Below are 20713 nucleotides of genomic sequence, written 5' to 3' on the forward strand. Positions count from 1 at the left end.
GAATGTTGGAGTACCTGAAATTTTGAAGAAGAAGAGAGCACATATATGCATCTATGGAAAAATGTACACAGAAATACACAAAGCATTTTGTTAGATACAGAACAGAGACACCAATCTGTCTAGTGAAAGAAAAACATGAAGAAGATACAAAACCAAAAACCAAATTTCAAAAGCACAACAACATTTAATTCAACTACTGGTGGTGCTGCATGTGCCTCTGTATGTTGGGGTCTTGCTGTTGGTACCAGAAGAGGTGTTGTTGAGTTATATGATCTTGTGGATTCTGCAGCACTTTTTCGATCTGTATCTTTGTATGACTGGGGGTAAGCTTTGGCAATAATTAGTTAAACTAAAAAATATGTGGCGTTTCTGCATTATTACGAGATTTAGCTTCTTATTACATATTACAATCTATTTCCACAGCTCTCTGAAAATGATACTAACCTCCACAAAGGTTCCCAAAGTAGTGAATGACTCAAGTGTCTTGCCTGTGATTTGTTTTTTGGTTTTTGTTTGCAGATATTCAATGGATGATACTGGTGCTGTCACTTGTATTGCATGCACACTTGATAATTCTGCTTTTGCAGTTGGGTGGAAGCTAAGAGGGCTTACAGTTTGGTCCATCTCTGGGTGTTGTTTGATGTCTACTATTTGTCAAATTGGTTTAAGTTCTGCATCTTCTCCAGTGGTTAAGGCAAACCAGGATTGCAAATATGAACCTATGATGGGTGGCACCTCAATGATGCACTGGGATGAATATGGTTATAGACTTCATGCTGCTGAGGAACGTTCTTGGAGAGAAACATTGCATTTTTTTGGGCAACTTTTGCTTGAACAGGGGAGTTTCGGGCACTACGTTGGCAAAGTTATCTATGGTGAAGATTGATTTCCTATTGTGCAGTCTGAAGATACTGACGAGTTTAAGATTTTGCACCTTCACCTTCCAGTTATGTGGATTTTGTAAACCTTCACCATCTCATTCTTATTCTTGTGCAATATGGATGTTGCTAACTTAGTTTTTCTTTGAACTAGGTTTCTTGTTTATCCCAAATGGCAGCTAGCATGGATGGGATGTACTTGGCTGTTGCTGGTCTTCATGGGTTAATCTTGTATGATATGCGATTGAAAAAGTGGCAAAGTGTTTGGTGATATTACCCAGGAACAAAAGATTTAGTGCACAGGCTTGTCTTGGCTGGGGAACATTGTTGTTGTCTGCTACTACATTGATTCTTCTAACACGTGAGCAATACATAGATGTTTTATTTGTTGTATTCCGTGACCATTTTAAACTGTAAAAAGTGTTGGTAGTTGAAACTATGCTTATATTTCCAACAATTAATACTATTTGATGCATTGTTGTCATATGGCTACACCCTTACTGATAGTATAGGCATTTATGTCATATACCTGTTGCTTATAATTTGCTTTATTGCTATAACTGAGTGTCTCTAAAATTATTAGTATCAAATATGTACCTCCTTATCTTTGTTACAAGATGAGAGTCCGAGATGACATATCGACAAGAATATCTCAATCTGATACTTCATATTATGATTTTTTCTCTCTAGCAAATAGCATTCATAGAATGAAAAGAGTAAAAGGATTAATTTAATTTGCATGTCAATTTTCGCTTGGCAAGTCAAAAAGTTTGATTTGGGTTCAGTAATGGATTATTCAGATCTGACTAATAGCTGGTAATAAATGCTGAGATTCGATTACAAAAAAAAAAAAAGCAGCAGACTAGGGTTTTTCATCATCCATACTTCAGCATTGTAGTGATATCCAAGTTTCATTTATTTTGTCATCTAGGAATGCTGTTAAACATTATTTGACCATTAAAAAGAGGAGGGATTTTAGAAACATAATTGTTAAAATGTACCAAAACCTACCACTACACCTACTCCACCCACTTCACCTACTCCACCTACTACTCCACCTACTACATACCTACCTCCTTTAATCTTCTATATATAGGACTCATTGTAAACATCAACATATGTCAATATATCAATCAATAATACATCAATTTTAACATGGTATCAGAGCGGGTTTAGAACCTAATATTTTTGCTTCCCCGGCGGGCGGCAACCTCACCTTAGCCGCCCGCCGGACCTCAATCTATTCCGCTTATTTCTACACATACCTTCACTCTTCTTCACTACCTCGCCACACCCGATTCCCGGTTCTATCAATGCCGTCGCCACCGTAACACCGCCGTTAAGCACCTCCACCATTTCAAACCGCCGCAATGTCTCAGTCACCCGACCACTCCGCCTCTAGCTTGACGGGAATGTCGACTTGGAGATCGACTTCGTACTTGAGAAGGTTGTGGACGTACCAGCACTTGCCGATCCACCTGGTGCCCTCGGGATTTGCAGCGGAGATGCGAAACCAGTCGTTATCTTTGGACTTGTTCATGGAAGTATAGGCGATCAATGACTTGTACTCCTCCTTCAGCGTCTGCGTCCATGCAGCACCATCGCGTGGGCCGGCTTTCGTTGATAGAAGAGGTATCTGCGTTAGAGTCGACTTGGTGTTAGGATACCAACCCTCCATTGTCAAACCCTAACCCTAAAGCCTCTGATCTCTCTCTGCCAGTACAGCATTTCTGGTTCTTGTTTCTGGGTTAGGGCTTTTAAGCCGAAAGTACATTTTCAACTTAGATTTAGACTCACATTTGCTCCTACAGAGAGACCCAGATAGTAAATCCAACCAAATTGGATATATAACTGGTTTTCTGAACTTGGGTTGATTTGGGTGTCTTGATATGTGATCTTGTTTTCAGAGATCTGATTGATGGCTTCTTCAATGTCTGTAGAGAGGGTATGATAATGGGTTTTGTGAGATCTGGCATCTAAAGGCTGTTCTTGTCAATTGTGTCTCAGAGAGGTATTTTGACACCGAAAGGATGACTACTGATCTGAATGCAGGATTATCCAAAAGAACTGCCATTTTTAACCAATCTCTCTCTTCGATTCCATCACTTGACCGATTTCTCTCTCTCTGGTCCCTTTCTCTCCACTAGACGCACTTTATTCCTCTCCATGTGCTGTTGCCTCACTCTTGATTCTCACTCTTTCTTTTGTCAGACTCCTCTCCCCCCACCATGTGCTGTTGCCAGCACCCATTCTAGAATATATATCTATTTTTTTTTTTTTTAAAAAAAAAAAAAATATTGTTTTTTATCTCTTTTTTTTTTCTTTTCTTTTTATTATTCAACAAAACAACATCATCAAAATAACACCACAAACATTCTACAATCTTATCATTTCTTCATGCCGGGGATCAACCCCGATCAGCATTTTACACCAAAAAAAAAAAAAAAAAAAAAAAAAACACAACAACAAAAACAAAACACACCAAAAACAACCACACCCACAGTGGGATTTTTCTTCTCTACTCTGTTGCAGGTCTCTTCTTCTTGCCTCCGTCCTGGGCGGTCCTTGACGGTGTTGCCTCCGTGTTTCCCACTCCACTGGGCACGATCACTACTCCCTGCTCCTCCACTGCAGCATATGGCGGACCTCCAAATCGGAACATCACGGTGGCCTTCCGCTTCAGCTCCTTGTTTTCTGCCTTTAGCACACTTATCTCTGCTCGCGCATCCTTATACATGCGTTGGAGCAGAGCCAGTTGGGCGTTTAGCTGCTGCACCTCATTTGTTCTAGTTTGCAGCCGGTGCGACAAGTTTGTGACCGCAGTCATGGTTTCCACACATGACTTCAATGTATACTGATTGGCCTCAATATCCGTTTGCACTGCCATTTTTTGCTCCACCGACCGCATCGGAAAGTTCAACGGAGCAAAACCAGAGGTGTTTGGTTGAGGTTCACGGGCCACCGCACCTGTTATCTCTCCTGTTGACTCGTTGAGGTCGGGAAAGAGAGTGAGCAGACCACGGGAAGATGAGGCCATGTTCTGGGTAGCTGAACGGGAAGAAGAGGCCATGTTTTTTGGGTTGCTGAGTGTTTCCAAGAAGGGTTGGATACAGAGTATTTACAGATTGTTTCAGAATGACCAGTTCAGAGGTTTCAGTCTGGTTTGGTTTCCTCCGCCTCCGCCTCCGCCTCCGCCTCCGCCTCCGCATTGGTTTATATTGACACTGACGACGCGGCCGACACGCCGCTCTGTCGCTCACGTGCCTCGCCGCGTCTCCGGCTCACCTTTTGATGGCTCGACGCTTTCTGTCGGGCACGACTTTTGATGAAGTGGGAGCGCCTTTTGAGGACGCAACTTTTGATGGCACGCCTTTTTATGGATTGGGCACGCATTTTGATGGCACGTCTTTTTATGGATTGGGCACGCCTTTTGATAGATTGGGCACACCTTTTGAGGGCGCGACTTTTGAGGGCTCACTATATATATCCATATATATATATATTTGGGCAGCCTATATACACCATCATACAGTGTATTTTTTAAGGGTCCGACAAGACTCTGTAAACTGTCCCGACATTGATTCCGGTTAGCTCCTTCATGGGTCCGACAAGACTCTGTAAACTGTCCCGACATTGATTTCGGTTAGTTTCTACAAGGGTCCAGCAAGACTCCGTAAACTGTCACAACAACTGTCACAACATTGTCTGCTACAACGGTCCGACATGACCCCATACTGTCTTCTACATCAGTCTGACACCGCCATCCAGTGTCCTCTACACCGTTATGACACCACCATACAGTGTCCTCTACAACGTTATGACACCCCCATACAGTGTCCTCTACAACGTTATGACACCACCATACAGTGTCCTCTACACCGTTATGACACCACCATTCAGTGTCTTCTACAACGGTCTGACACGACCATACAGTGTCTCCTATCCTTTTTTATTTTATGTATTCGTCTATTTTCTTGTTTTGTTAGTCCCTCCAAACTCAAGTTGGTTAGTTCCTATCCCCCTTGAGTTTGCGGGGGCTGTTAAAATGTACCAAAACCTACCACTACACCTACTCCACCCACTTCACCTACTCCACCTACTACTCCACCTACTACATACCTACCTCCTTTAATCTTCTATATATAGGACTCATTGTAAACATCAACATATATCAATATATCAATCAATAATACATCAATTTTAACAATAATCAATATCAAGTTGACCTAAAAACTATGTTTCAGGTATTCATATAAAAAGTAAAATCGTTATTGACGTGTGAACAAGTACATGCGTGTATTGGTCTTATTGGATTTTAGATGGAACTTTATCATCCAAAACTATTCAAGTGTTGGATTCTGATGTTTAATAGACAAGATCCACCGAAATTTGTTTTGATTTTATGAAAGCAAAGTTTGGCAAGTGCCTGATAAAAAAAAAAAGTTTGGTAAGTGCATGATCCATTTGTTTTTACGTCCTCAGTATTTACTTCTTTTTGGGAAAGAATCTTCTTGTTCAAACTTTGCAGAATACATAAAAATTCTTACACATGTTGAGCTTCCCAGCAATTAGATTCCATCTTGGGAATGTTGCTTGTTATTGACATCCTTGCTTCAACAAAACATACCTATTTAAGCTTTTATATAAGCTGTAGTTTCACTTTATAATTGTGCTGACTAATAAAATAGAAAATGTAACTGAAGGTGGATTTTGAATAGTGTTATTAGTCCTTTAGTTCTAGTTATTTTGGTTCTGCTCATTCTGGGAGGATAATTTAGCATTTACAACTAGTTTTTATTCTTTTGCAGGTATGAATTGCTTTTCTACCCTCAATATCACCTCAATCAGAGCTCTTTGCTTTGCAGGAAACCATTGTTTGCAAAGCCAGTGGTGATGGATGTTTTTCAAAGTTATCTACTGGTTACTTATCGCCCGTTTGATGTCCATATATTCCATGTGAAGTTTTCTTGTGAACTGGCACCTTCTAGTACTCCGGATTTACAGGTAATGTTTTTACTGTCTCTCTCTCTCCTTATATGATTTGTTTAGGAAGAAGCTGACATTTTCTTGTGGATGCTATTGGCTTCTTAAGTTTTAAGCTGCACTGAGAATGAGAGTTTTGTAATGTATAATCATTCTTCATGGGTTTTTAAGCGATGAAATGACAAACAGCTTTCTCCAGTAGGAGAGCTCTCAGACATGACTGCAAAGAGCCATCCTGCAGCAATGCGTTTTATCCATGATCAGCTTTCAAGAGAGCACGTCTCAAAAAATCAAATCTCAACTCCGTCTGATTTGTTAGGCAAAGAAACTGTGAGGTATGCACTTATCCTTGAAAATGATGAGTAGAGTTTTTATCCGCACCACAGATTCACAAACCACTAATGACTGTTTGTTTCTTTAGATGTTTGATATTGAGGGCCAATGGGGGAAGTATAAAAAATAAAAATAAAAAATATTGAGGGCCAATGGGGAACTTTCACTTCTTGATTTGGATGATGGGAGGGAAAGAGAGTTGACTGATTCTGTTGAATTGTTTTGGGCCTGTGGTTAATTTTCAGTTTGATCCTGAATTAGAATTTGACCATGAGGTTTACCCGCTTGGTCTTCTTCCAAATGCCGGAGTAGTTAGTGGTGTTTCCCAGAGGATTTCATTTTCAGCATGCAGAGAGTTTCCATGTTTTGAGCAACTCCTCAAGCTCAAACTATATTGCATTCCATCTTGGGAATGTTGCTTGTTATTGACATCATTGCTTGTTGTTCTTGTTTCTTCAGTTGCGGCGATCGTTCTCCCCTGCAGACAAGATTGAGGAAGCTTTACTTTTGGCACAACCATCCGCGCAGAAGACTCATTTTTCCCATTGCCTGGAGTGGCTTCTTTTTAAAGTATTTGATGCTAAAATTTTCAGGAAACTTTATATTGTTAACAAACTTATACCATTCTGAGCCTTGTGATTTTAAGTATGTTCATTATAAATCACATTCGACCTATGAAGCACGGCTACTCCAAAAATAGTGCCGTACGAGTACCGGGTACTTACCGGGTGTGGGTACGCGTACCGGTACGGCGGTACGCGTACCGGGTACGGCAAAAAGGGGTCCGGTACGTTTGGTTCATTTGAGTACGGCGTGGGTATGCCGGGTCCTTTTTTTTTTTTGTGCCCTTGCAATTCAGCAATTTTTTTATTTTTTTATTTTTTTTGGTGCCCTTGCAAATCAGCAATTTTGATGTTTCTCCGTTGTCCTGTCTATTTGTACGAATTGTATAAGCATATCAGCAAATGATTTTGATGTTTTTAAAAATTAATTTGAACAAAAAAAAAAAAATAACAAGACTTATAAAGGGCAGTACTGTGTATGACTATGCATTATACTTTTGCTTCAAATCCTCCTAGAATTTCTTTATAAAATCTTTAATCATAACAAACTTTTAAAGTTTATGCACAAAACATTAAAAATTGATACGGTTTTAGTTGATTAGTAATGGTTGGGAATGATGCAATTTTATGTATTATGCAAATTGCAATTGACAATCTGCCTCAATTGAGAATTTGGTCTCACCCTATAAAAATAGCAAATTGATGAGCAAAAAGAAAGATTTTAAAAATAAATTATGATCACAAATTCACAGTGCGTAACATGTCAAAGTGAGAGATTTCACAAATATTATTTTTAACGCTTAATGATTTTAAATTATAGGAAAATGAGTAGTTCTCTTTTTAGTTTTGATATTTAATTTTAATTTGTAGATTGAATCCTTTAACCATAATTATATATAAATATATATATATATATATATATATATATATATCGGCGTACCGCAGCCGTACCCGTATCATACTTTTTTTGAATTTTGTTGTATCGGCGTACCCGTACCCGTACCCGTACCGTACTCGTATCCGCACCCGTGCTTCCTTGCATTCGAAGATTCAACGAATGAAATGGCTTTGCTGGGTTGAGATGCTGCTGGGAATTGCATGAAATTAAACTGATGCTGAAGTGAGTGAGCTACTTACTGTTCTAACTGAGAGGTCTGGTGTTTCTGTTAATCTAAGTAACAGTTTGGTAAATTTTCCCTTTGTAGGGGGAGTTTCTTGCATATATTGACTCTTGCAGTATGGTAAATGTTTGTTATCAGGAAAATGTAATCCATCTTGCTGTAATTGGGATGGGGGGTATATCATATTTGGCTTGGGGTCTTGGGTGAGTAGGGGTGTTTGCCTAGGGAGTTCTGCTGCTGACATTTTCTATTAATGTTTTTGTTTTCCATATGTCTTGACCATGGGTTAAATTTTTATTGGTTTTAGCTACTTTCTTACAGGCAGAGTGCAAATAAAAACCAGACCTCATTTCCTAAGCATGGTACCAACTCTCTTTTGGAGAAGATTTGTGATTTAATTAAAAATTTTCCCTAGTATTTTGGTGTGGTGGTTAGGGTTGCAAGAAAAACCGATGGCCGACATTGGTGGATTTGTTTTCTGCTGCCGGAAGATCTAACGGAGTATGTTATTTCTCTCATTGATTTGTTTTTCTTGATTTTACCTGCCATGTAAAATGTATTGCTAGTGGATTTCTTGATTTTTCTTTTCTCTAGGTTGTTTGAGGAATGCTTCCAGCAGAGATGGTACTGGACTGGCTCGCTATATACATACAAGCCGCCATTGAAATTTTTGAAAGCTTCAAAGAGATTATTTGAAGTGGTAAGTGTTTCCTACTTCTACATGCCTCTTTTGGACATTGGCTTGAGTTTAGTATGACGATGGAAGTGATGCTAACTTGCCGGTTGTGTCTAAGGGACAGAAGGAATAATGCATTGCAGTATTCTCGCTCATTAGCTTCTCATACATGGTTCTTACCTGGTGGATGCATAGTCTATCCTTTCATCTTTTGTCTCACTCTTCACCGTGGCTTTGGAAACTATCCTTTTGCTAGTCTGTTGGTCTCATTCTGATTGAATGAGTATGTCCCTGCACCAGTGTGCCAATTAGAGATGAAGGTTCAAGAAAATGGAGATTTGTCCAAGCTTTAGCAAGAGTGTATGAACACATGATGGAGGTTATCAGTCTGCACCTATGGCTGTTTAGCTAAGGATGTAGTTACCTGTATTCATGGAAGGATGAGTTGAGAGAGATATGTTTGTGTTGAGCATGGAGATGCAGCGTCTATTCCTCGCCTCAGATTCAATGCATGGGGTTACATTGAGCACACTTCGTTGCTACTTAAACTTGAGGACAAGTTTCTTAAAAGAGGGAGAGTCTGATGTAGTAGAATATAGTTAGGTTTAGTGTATTAAATAGCCTATTAGTTGTAGTCTATAAATAGGAGGTGTAATACCCATTTGTACTTAGTTTTTGGAATAAAAAAATATACATTGGGATTGGAGTAGAACTTGGTTTTTCTCTCTAGCCTTAGGGGTTTTACCCCTAATTGGGGCATTTGTCTTCTATCTCTCAATTTGATTCTTGATTTGCATTTGGAGTTCATCAAATTTCACAAATTTTCATTAGTTTTTTTGCCCGTTATTTTTAGTTCCTAATACGAAAAGATGAAAGGTTTTTCTGTGACTCTCTGCTGTAAAGTTAGTATAGTTCCAATTTTGTCTTCAATATATTTACGTCATTAACATGACATTAGTCTTGGTGAACTGATTGAATTAGTATTCAGTTCATCTGTCATTGTTAACAAATTGAAAGTGTTCAAGTCTACTAGATCAATAAGTTTCACAAGTACAATTAGCAGGCAATGAGTAGTGTCCGACGTGTGCACTTCATTTAGAAGTGTCCATATAACATAGACGACAACTTATGTCCTGAAAAAGCTCGTATTAAAAGAAAGAAATTTTGGATAAGCTAAGTTCCAGTGCTTATCAACTATTCGAAGTCCCATCCTTTAGTTCTAAATTGCTAATCTTATCTTGTACCACTTTTGCTGCCACAGGTGATTGCTGAACTTGAGGATCCAACTGTTAGTCAATACTGTGCTTTATGTTTATTACAGGTAAGCAATGCTTGTAGTTGCCATAATTGCCTTTAATTTATTCGACTGTGTCATATGCCTGAGGAGTTTTAAAATTTTGCAGGCAGAGCTTGATGAATCTTTATATGAACTTGCTGGGGAGCTGGTATAAGTTTTGATATAACTTGATGCTTCTTTTGGTAAGATGGTTAATAACACCTTCCTCCAATGTTGATGATTCTCCTTTGTTCTGAGGTGAGGTTTATGCTCAGATCTGGAAGGGAATATGATCCTTAAGCGACAGATCCAGACAAACCAGATTCCTGGGCTATTTTCGTTTCCCTTGTAGTTACAGGAGTCAATCTTTTGACTCGAAAAGGTAATGGTCTCTTCCACTAACTAATTAGCGCATCATTAGAAGCTTGCAAAATTTTCATTTCTAGTGCTACAGATAGAATTTTATTATTATTTTTTTGGGAGCAGCCTCTCATTCAAAGAGCAGTATGCACATGTTACTTCTGTTAAGAACATCCTAGAAAGCCATGCTAGCAATTTAATGTTGGGGAAAGAGCTTTCCAAGCTTGTTGCTTTTGTGAAAGGCGCTCAATTTGATCTATTGGTAAGACACACACATATCTGGTTTGTTATGGATTCCTGTTCCTATTTGGTGATCTTAGGTTGTGTACTTACTATCTTGCTGCAGGAATATCTTCAAAGAAAAAGGTATGGAAGTGCTTGCCTGGAGAATTTTGCTTCAGGGATTAAATTGATTGGGCAAAAGGTAATCACTTGAAATATTTGTTGAAAAAATTGAGTTTATTTTGTTAGAAGGTTTTGAGTCTCTTTGAGATTTACTAGTTTCTCTTTTGGTGTTTTGCATGAACTCATAAGTTGTTTTAACCTTAATTTGATTCATGGTTCATTGTTCTTTGTCCGAAGTTAACCTGTGTAGGAAGTTCAGGAAATGATAGTCACGTGCTTGTGTCATGCTTGCCTGAAACTTAATACACCACCATGAAGAATTTTCTTTTCTGGCCTTTCGTTACTAGTAGTTTTATATTAGACTTCTCTCTGAAGAAGGCAACAGTTGTATATTGAAAAAGAGACACGCCTGGAAGAAATGCATAGACACTACACTAAAGGAAAAATATGTCATTTATGCAATACTTGGAAAAATAGTCACAGATGCTGTCAATTCTTGGAAATGTAGTAGATTAATGTACAAAGCATGAGAACACTACCTTTGGAGGCATTCGATGTATTTAGAAGATCTTTAGGGAAATAAAAAGTTTGCTTTCCTGACGATTGACTTGTCTCATATAGATTCTTTGAACCCTATTTGTTCAAAATGATGTACCTCTTCTGAACAAGACATCTTCTCGAGAGTGTTAGATTCCATATGATTATGATGGGAAGTGATGTGTTGTTTGCGACATCATGTGTATTATGTTTGTTTATCTCATATTAGTTGATTTGTTGGACACATTTCTATTTATGAACTACGATTTCATTTTGCAAAAGAACAGAGGGAAAAAAAAAAAAAGTTGACAGTAATTCTACTTAATTTCAAAAAAAAAATACGGGCAAACAACAAATTTCTCATGATATTCTTGCCAATTAAGCATGGACACCTTCATTCTTCCAATAATTTGAATTGGGATATGTAGTGTGCTATAGCCACATGGGAACTTCTCATTTCATGATATGGTAGTTGCCGTCCCTCACAACATATTTTTGACTCTATTCCTCTGTTCATATGCCTTGCTGAACTTGTGCCTAATATCATGTCACATTCCCACTGTTACATGAATATGACATGATCACATTGCTATTTTGCAGTTTGATGTCTCATTAGTTGCACTATTGGTTTCTGCAAGCTTGAATTAGTGCAACTGAGACAATATAATAGTCCTTTACATTGCACTGTTCATTATAGAAAAGTTATCTGGGTGAGAGGCCATCTTTTACCCAGAGATAGTGGGAAGTTTGCCATCTTCTTATTGTGGTTTTAGTAAGAATTAGGACTTCTCTCTTTCTTGTTTTGTGAATAAGAATGGTTGTATTCCATTTGGTCTGTATGAAACGAGTTTGTTTTTAATCGTGTTTCTACTCTATGCGTGGAAGTTTTGGATTCAATCAAAGTAAAGGTTGCTTGTTGGGTAAAGGCTAATTCAAATTTCTCTTATCTATTCCATTAATAATTTTCTGTTTCATTTGGATGGGATTTTTAGCTTAAGGTTTTGGTACTTCCAAGGAATTATTCTCAGGGGCTGTGTTAACTGCTTTGTGCTTTTTTAGGTTGCGGTTGTGGAGTACTGCCCTCATGTGGCTTAAGGATATATTTGTAACTGTTTATGGCAATACAAATAATGCAACATTTATTGATTACTATTCAGATAGTTTGGTGGTTATAGTTCATGTTTTTAATTTTAAGTAGAGATTAGTTTCTTAATGGTTATAGGTCAAGCAAGCTGTTCATACTGTTTGTTTAATGGTTTATAAACAAGTCCAAGCATATAGGCTGGGTCGTTTTGTATCCGTTGTTAAGTTGCATATATAGAGTAAAAAATTTCCAGCACTTCAATTTATATGGTTGTGAAAAACATGGTCGGTTTGGGCATGTTATCTTAGCTTACACATCCCTTTGAGTGCAGGTGATTGAAGTTCACATTGTATAACCATAAAGACAGGTTCATTTGTAAGGAAAATGATGATCAAAGCAAGGACTGTTGCAGAAAGTTTGATGGAATAAGAGTGATCACAACATATTTCGGTGTGACTCACCACACCCAAACATTATTCATACTTAGTTGATGTACCTTCCCGCAGGAGAGTAGAAGAATCTGGAACAAAATAAGTTTGATTTCAAACTTAAACAAACACAATGGTTCATAAACCATTGCACCTATTCCTCGGGTGAGATTGATCTTAACAGTTGCAACTGTTTGAATGGTCACCTTAATGCCTATATATCATCATAGATGGATTGGTTCAAGTTCTATACACTTGAAGACCACCAAATTTCTCATTCTTTTCTTGCTTCTGATTTATCAACTCTCCTGTGTGATTAACACTCATGAAAATTTTGATCTATTTGCCATTGTTTGTTTTACTTACAAAGTTGACATCGGTCTTTTTAATTCGTAACCCCCCCCCCCCTCCCTCTCTCTCTACCTCTATTACATTCTGTAGGGTTGAGTAAAAAATTCGTAAAATCCATAATCTGATCTGGTTCAGTCCAATCTTATAGGTTTAGATTGATTTTTTGAATTCGTGGTTCTGTTCTGAATTGAAAAATTAGAAATTCATAGTCTATGGATCGATTCCGGATTGAATCCCATGGTCTCAGATTGTAACCGATTTGGACCATATATAAATAGCCTATATTTATATTACATATCCTCTCGTAAAGTATTTTATCTTATTTTATATGAAATCTAAAATCAAATCTAAACCCGCACAGTATATTCTTTTATTGTTTTTATTTGTTAATTTTTAATTTTAATTTGTAATGGTCTAAATACTTATAGTGGAATTAGTTTTTTTTATGGTGGTTTAAATTCTAGAATAGTATTGTCGCTATTGTAAAAAGATATGTTGCTATTGTGAAATTAATATGATGTTATGTTTATGTTTTTATGAAATTAAAATGTTCTATATTTTTTTTTTGTTATTTAATTTTGTGAATCAGTAGTCCTACACAGGTCTAATCCGTATTTAAATGGATTGGTTCCACGATTTTAATGGATTGGATTGGTTCTAGTTTTTTAGGAACAACGGATTAGTCCTTGTTTTATCCCAATCCGAACTATGCTCACCCCTAGCATTCTATGCACATTTGTTCTTAAAATTCAAGGGTTTTTTTTTTTTTTTGTTAAATCAATTAGAATGTATGTCACTATATGCATATAATTTGAACATAAGGTTCACTTGCTCTGTTTGATGTCATTCTCTTGATTTTTTTTTTTATTGAATTAAATGATTAGCTTAATTGAGGACTTAAAATACAAGTGTATTTTTTTTTCCAATAAATTAGAATGTATGTAACTATATGCATATAATTGAACATAAGGTTCACTTGCTCTGTTTAATGTTGGTCTCTTGATTTTTTTTGGTTTTTATTGAATTAAATGATTAGCTTAATTTAGGAAATAAATACAATGGTAGCTTTGGTTTCTCGCATTGTAAGGCATTGGCAATATTACAACAAAGAGTCAATGGTGACCTTCCATTCTAAAATAGAACACCCATAAAGATGACTTACATTTACATTTACAACGTCACTATTACAACATTTTTATGCTGTTTTTTTGTTTGAATAGAATTTTCCTATCAAAATATGGTTAATTCATGTTGAAGTGCCATTACAGGCCATGTGCTATCATAAAAAAGCCTTGGATATTAGTGACAGAGAAATAGGACTTTGATCAACCAAATTCAACGCAGAGCTATGCGCTGGGGATCTTGTTGTGTTCTATTATATTCTTCAACATACAAAGAGTTGGCTCTTAGGTATTATGTTTTTAACATTTTCATCTGAAAATGCACATTATGGTTGTTAGCTAAAAAACTCTTTCTTTATTGCTGTGATTTGACATTAAAATTCAAATTTCTCATTATTTCGGTTTTGTAACATGTAATTATCTTAAACTTTACTTGATTCACCACATCATGTTGGTTAAATTGGGTATGGCATGTGAGGAAGTTGGAATTGTATAGTGAAAATAAAGCGAAAAGAAGAAAAAGAAACAAAAGACTAAGGAGATAATCGTGACATTTTGACTAATAGATGGCTTTGGAAAAATCGCAGAGTGAGATTACTATTAACTTTGTAACTAACAAGATGGCCTTGGGAAAGTACCATGGCACGAATTATGCATTGTGACTAACAGGTTGATCTTCGGCAAGTTCTGTTGCACGAATTTTGTTAAATCATTTCCTAACATCTTTGTCAATAGGGTTTATGCTTCCTTCTTCAATGAATGATATTGAGCCAAGTAAACTCACTTTGATATCACTTGATGTAGCAAAATACACATGGGGACTAGATATCATTTTGGTAGAGATGGAATTTTAAATTCACAAGAATAAGAAAACTCTAAATATATTGATAAGAAATTATATGTTCCTTAAGGCTTACGTAAGTAATTATGATTAAACCAAGTAGATCTAAAAACCAAACAATTTAAAATTAAGAAACAACCTAAATCAACTTAAACTAGGAAGCTTTACAATTGAAGTGTTTTCATACCAAAATTACAGGCTTTCAAATCAACTAAATACTCTCAAAATACTCCATTCCATCCGTCCCAAATAGTAGTCTATTTTGGAGAATCTAACTTTTTTGGAAAGTACAATTATTACATTTTAAAAATATTAATTTTTCAAAATTATCCTTTGATAGTTACATTGTTTCGGGAATATTAATTGTCATAATTATACTTTTTTATATTGGATAATGCTAGAGATATCAAATTTTCTATCAAATAAATAATCAAATTTTTCACATGGGTGTGATGTCCACATTTTTGTAGACCCTACACATTTGGTCATTCATTTGGTAGAAATTTTTGAAGCTATAGCATTTTCTTTTTATATTATTAATGAATTTAAAAAAAGGCAAAATAATAAATCCATATTATTTTATTCCATGAGTTTTGAGAAGAGACTAATATTTTGGGATAATAAAAAATGAAATAAGGGACTAATATTTTGGAACAGAATGAGTAATAAAAATAAAAATATAGTAACATTTTAAATCTTCTCCTACTCTACATCATAATGTTTTTGTTGTGAAGAAAGATAAGAATTGTCACACCTCAAATTTGAGCATGACCGATTGTGGCCTACAAGGACTTAGTCTTAGGCACACGTAAGCCTAAACATGAACCCAAAAATCACAAAGAATGAATGTGACGATAGTTCAGAAATAAATAAATCAAAACACAATCCAATGACATGTCACAAGTATAAATGGTAAAATCAGCCATAACTAACTTTCAAAAATATATACTAAACGGAACACAAGCCGCCCACAAAATAAAATAATTCTAAATAAAATCCAACTATAATGTATGTACAAAACCTACATAACAAATTAAAACAAAATAATGAATGTCCTAGAAGTCTATAAAATTGAGTCACCACTACACCATGAGTTCACTCTAAGTCCTTCTAACACCTAGAAATGATAAACAACTAAGTCAGCTGATAGCTCAGTGAGTAGCAACATGGATAGTAAATATAGTTTTAAAAATAGGGTTCAATTCCAAAATAAGATATATATCACCGAAACTAGATTGACATACAGTTTTGATAAAGATAATCTATTTCAGAAAGAAGGTTCTATAGTTCAATAGTTAAAATACTCATGTCTTTCAAGAACATAATAAATGACATTTTCTACTTAAAACAGATGACCACATGATCACCAATAATTTTCTGGGTACCAAGAATAACAAGTAACATGCCACGCAGGTATGAAGGCAATAAGTCCATTGAATCCAATATCGAACCAAGAGTCATTATTGGGGTGGCAATTCGGACCTGTTCTCTAAGATGATTCGATTGAAGGTTACCTAGCCTAGCCTAGACCTTTTCCTTACATTCGTTGAGCACTAGAGTCATCACGGCCCAACTCGGATCTGTTCCCTAGTGGCCAGAGTCACCACACACAATGAAATAATTTTCCTAGACTAAAATATACAAATGGTCCCAATAATCAATACAATTCAGTTTCGCAAAACATGATAGTTCACCATTATAAACATGAGACCATAAAAATTAGTTTACAGTATGCCAAGTTTACACATGTTTCATAAATAATTTAATTCCATTGATACTATAATAATTTATCAAAATAGTTTAGTCCTGAAACAACAATTTAATTTTCCAACAGTTCAGGGTAGAGAAACATTTGTAAAAATATGTAGCATGCAACTACTCACCTAAAAATGGAATAATGTAATCCCCGAATAGAGTATAAAAGTCTAACTAGTATCCTGAACCAAGTATGAAAACTACACGTCACTACTAATTTAAAAATACTAAAAAGAATAATAAACTAAGTACCCCACACTAAACCGCACTAACACAGCTCGAACCCCACTCACTGTTACTCTTAAATAATACCTAAGTTCATGTTCTTCAAGGTCTCAAAATTAACCAAGACATGGGTTCTGGTCAAAACTTAATTAAATATGACTTTGAGATAAAATAGAATTTTTGATAGATTTTCCCGAACTGTTCACTAACTCTGAAAATTAAAAACCCACTCTACACCATTTGAAAAATTCCAAAACCCTCCAAATATCAACTAATATATATCCTAAGTTTCAAACCCAATTCGTTTTACTTGATTTACTTATCAAAATAATTATTTACAATTAATTATGGGGTTCAATATGTAATTAATCTACTGTAAAAATTTCAATTCAAAATTCCTCCGTTTGATATGATTCCTCAATTTTTAAAGTCTATGGTTTTGCACAAAATTTTTAAACTAAGAATTACACCCATTTTTTGCACAATTCTTAACAGTGTATATACATACAAAATACATAAACCTATAACCTCTCCATCAATGAACTAAATAATAATAGAATAAGGATAAAGAAGAAAGAAAGAAGAAAACCTAAAGAGCTATCCTTTAATGATCATATACAGCACAACACACCTAACCCTTCCTTTGTTGCAACCTCTTTTTTTTTTTTTTTCAATCTCTCTCTCCTATGGCGGTTGCTGCTGTTGCTAGGAACACTAGGGTTGTTTTTTTATATATCTAAACAAAAAGTTTTAAATTATTATCTCTTTATATTATTTAATTTTTCTATCTCCATTAATTTAAATAAAATATAACTATTATTATATCAAAATATACTTACTAACTTGCCCCCTATTTTTTTTTAATAATAAATTTAAACACTAAATTAAAGACTTTCACTATAAATTTATTTTAGGCTTAAAATTAATTAAAAGACCCTCCAATAATATTTAATTTACACTTAAAAATTTGGAATTTTTTTTTTAAGGTCCCTCATATTAAGATTTTATAGCATAAAGGACATCTAATATTTTCATAATGTCTAAGGTCCCTCAAGTTAATCCAGAGAAAATTGGTCCAGAGAAAATTCACGTCAAAGATAAAATTGGTTCAGAGAAATTCTGGGAAGAATTTCTCTAGACTTACTAGAGAAATTTTGAAAATTTCTCCAGACAACGTAGCAACCCTTTCTTCGAGCAACCTTTGCTCTTCCTGCCCATATCCTTAATTAACAGCATCAATATAAGTAGAAGAATGGCAATCTTGCTGCTATAGCAATTGTGTGATGTATGGCATGCACACAAGATTTCCAGTAAATAATTCAACATGTAGCACAACAGACAGCACTTCCAAACCAAAACAACATAAAAGAGCAAAGGAAGTGAATAAAACCCAAGTATATACATAATCAATAGTAAGCACGGAAGAAATTGTGTGTAAACAACCATAAGAGACAACTCCAATCCATCATGGGAATGAACTCCTAGAATGAAAAGCAATAATTGCATGATTTGTGTTAACATTGAAGTAGTAAGCATGAAGTGTCAATATCAAGGTAGTTAAGTTTATCAACAAAAAAAATACATATATATATATATATATATATATATCAGCCTTTTTATCCATAATACCACTACAGAGAAGCATTTTTGGTGCCCTTCAATCTAAATGACCCTGGCAATAATCTTGCCACTAGATTAAGGCCATGTTAGCGCTTGAATGCATGATCATATTCGAACACACAACATCAAGCTAACTTCATCATAGCAGGTCACCAAATTTTGTAGTTAACATGAGTAACAAGCCAAAGGAATGAACTCGATAGGATACCTACTGTTCTAAGACCAAAAATTATTTAATAAAACATGGAAGGATCCAAAACAGTAAAGCAATGAAGTTCTCATGCGCCAAATTCATTAGTTGAATTAGCAGAATGTAGAAAATTTGGCAAAATTCATTCTTAACAACTAGAAGAGCATTAACTTAAATGAAAAGAAAATGCAATACCAGAGAAAATGTAAGGTCCCTCAATATCAATCCAGAGAAAATCGATCTAGAGAAAATTCAATCCAGAGAATTTCTCTAGACAAATTACAGAAAAAATTCCTAATTTCTCTGGACAGATCACAGAGAAAATTCTAAATTTCTCTGGACCAACACCAAAAGTGAAACAAATAGAAACAAGCTTCATATCTCAAATTCAAAATTCCATGTAATGAACTTGATAGGATACCTACTGTTCTAGGACCAAAAATTATTTAATAAAACATGGAAGGATCCAAAATAGTATAGCAATGAAGTTCTCATGCGCCAAATTCATTAGCTAAATTAGCAGAATGCAGAAAATTTGTCAAAATTCATTCTTAACAACTAGAAGAGCATTAACTTGAATGAAAAGAAAATGTAATACCAGAGAAAATGTAAGGTCCCTCAATATCAATTTAGAGAAAATCGATCCAGAGAAAATTCAATCCAGAGAATTTCTCTGGACAAATCACAGAGAAAATTTCAAATTTCTTTGGACACATCACAGCGAAAATTCTAAATTTCTCTGGACCAACACCAAAAGTAAAACAAATAGAAACAACCTTCATATCTCAAATTCAAAATTCCATTTCCTGAACCATGTAATTAGAGAACCTAAATCAACCTCCCTAAAACATTCAGGTTAGAAACAAGCTTCATATCTCAAATTGAAACAAATAGAATAAAATCAGTGCTTCTGGAAAAGCCCTTTTAACTCAATCACACAAAGAGATACACAAGATTTTAGGACAATTTGATCAAATGATCAAAAATCTAAAAATAAATAAATAAATAAATAACAAATAAATGTGAATGCTTTTTGCTATCATGACCAATTCGAAAGTCGAAATCTTAGATTTAACATAACAAAAACTTTATCAGATTTCAGCAAGTATTAATCCAACTAAACATTTCAAATACATATCATACATATATATACAAGTTTGTTTCCTTCCAATTGAGTATAAATTGATCTACAAATCATCAAATAATCATATATATATATATATATATATATATATGTATATTGCAATCTTACAGGCTTCTGGTATTCATAACAAGGCATCCAAGCTCAGTAGCAGCCTGGGGATCGACATTGTCGATCCCAACACCAGCCCTTTCCACCACCTTCAATCGGCCATTCGTAGCCTCAAAAACCTGCCTTGTCACTTTCGTCCCACTCCTCACGATCAACGCATCGAACTGCGAGATCTTTGCGCACAAATCTTCGGGAGAGAGATCATAGAGATACTCAACGTTGCCGAAGCTTCAAAGGAGCTCGAGACCGGCCTCTTCGAAGAGATCAGATGTTCCATGCTTTTCAATCCAGCTCCACCGCCGTTGAAGCTATATGTATATATATATATTTGTGTATGTATTCTAGAGAGAGAGAGAGAGAGAGAGAAGTGAGAAGCTGAGGTTCTAGGGTTTCTAAGAGAGAGAGAGAGGAAGTGCTGCTCTGCAGTAGAGAAGGAGAGACAAAGAGTCAAATTTCTCTGATATATGTTTAGGGACCTTAGACATTAAAAAATAATTTTGTGGATCTCTTCCATTACGAAAAGTGAGAGAGGGACCCTTGACTAATTTTCCCTAAAAATTTACAAACAAAATATTTGAAATTATAAAATAATTATTATTTAATTATTTATTTTATTTGTATACTCGAATTCTCACAGGAATTGCACAGGAGCAACCAATGGGATCACTGCCCCTAATCATGTTGAAAAGCTACCCATCATTGCAATTTGTGCTAGAGTAAAAGAACTTTTGTGTATATATATATATACATATAGCCACACCAATGCCAAGCAAT

At 35.5% G+C, this 20713-nt stretch overlaps 1 pseudogene across 1 annotated transcript; it reads left to right on the forward strand.

Moving 5' to 3' along the window:
* LOC114257334 (uncharacterized) lies at positions 1-8234 on the forward strand (annotated as a pseudogene). Its single transcript, XR_014362543.1, has 7 exons — positions 1-323; positions 520-946; positions 1033-1239; positions 5687-5882; positions 6051-6196; positions 6654-6764; positions 7963-8234. The product of XR_014362543.1 is annotated as an uncharacterized LOC114257334 (transcript).
* Positions 8235-20713: the final 12479 nt, after the last annotated feature.

This window comes from Camellia sinensis, chromosome 2 (genome assembly GCF_055761805.1).
Source record: "Camellia sinensis isolate YWXY chromosome 2, ASM5576180v1, whole genome shotgun sequence".
Classification (NCBI taxonomy): Eukaryota; Viridiplantae; Streptophyta; class Magnoliopsida; order Ericales; family Theaceae; genus Camellia; species Camellia sinensis.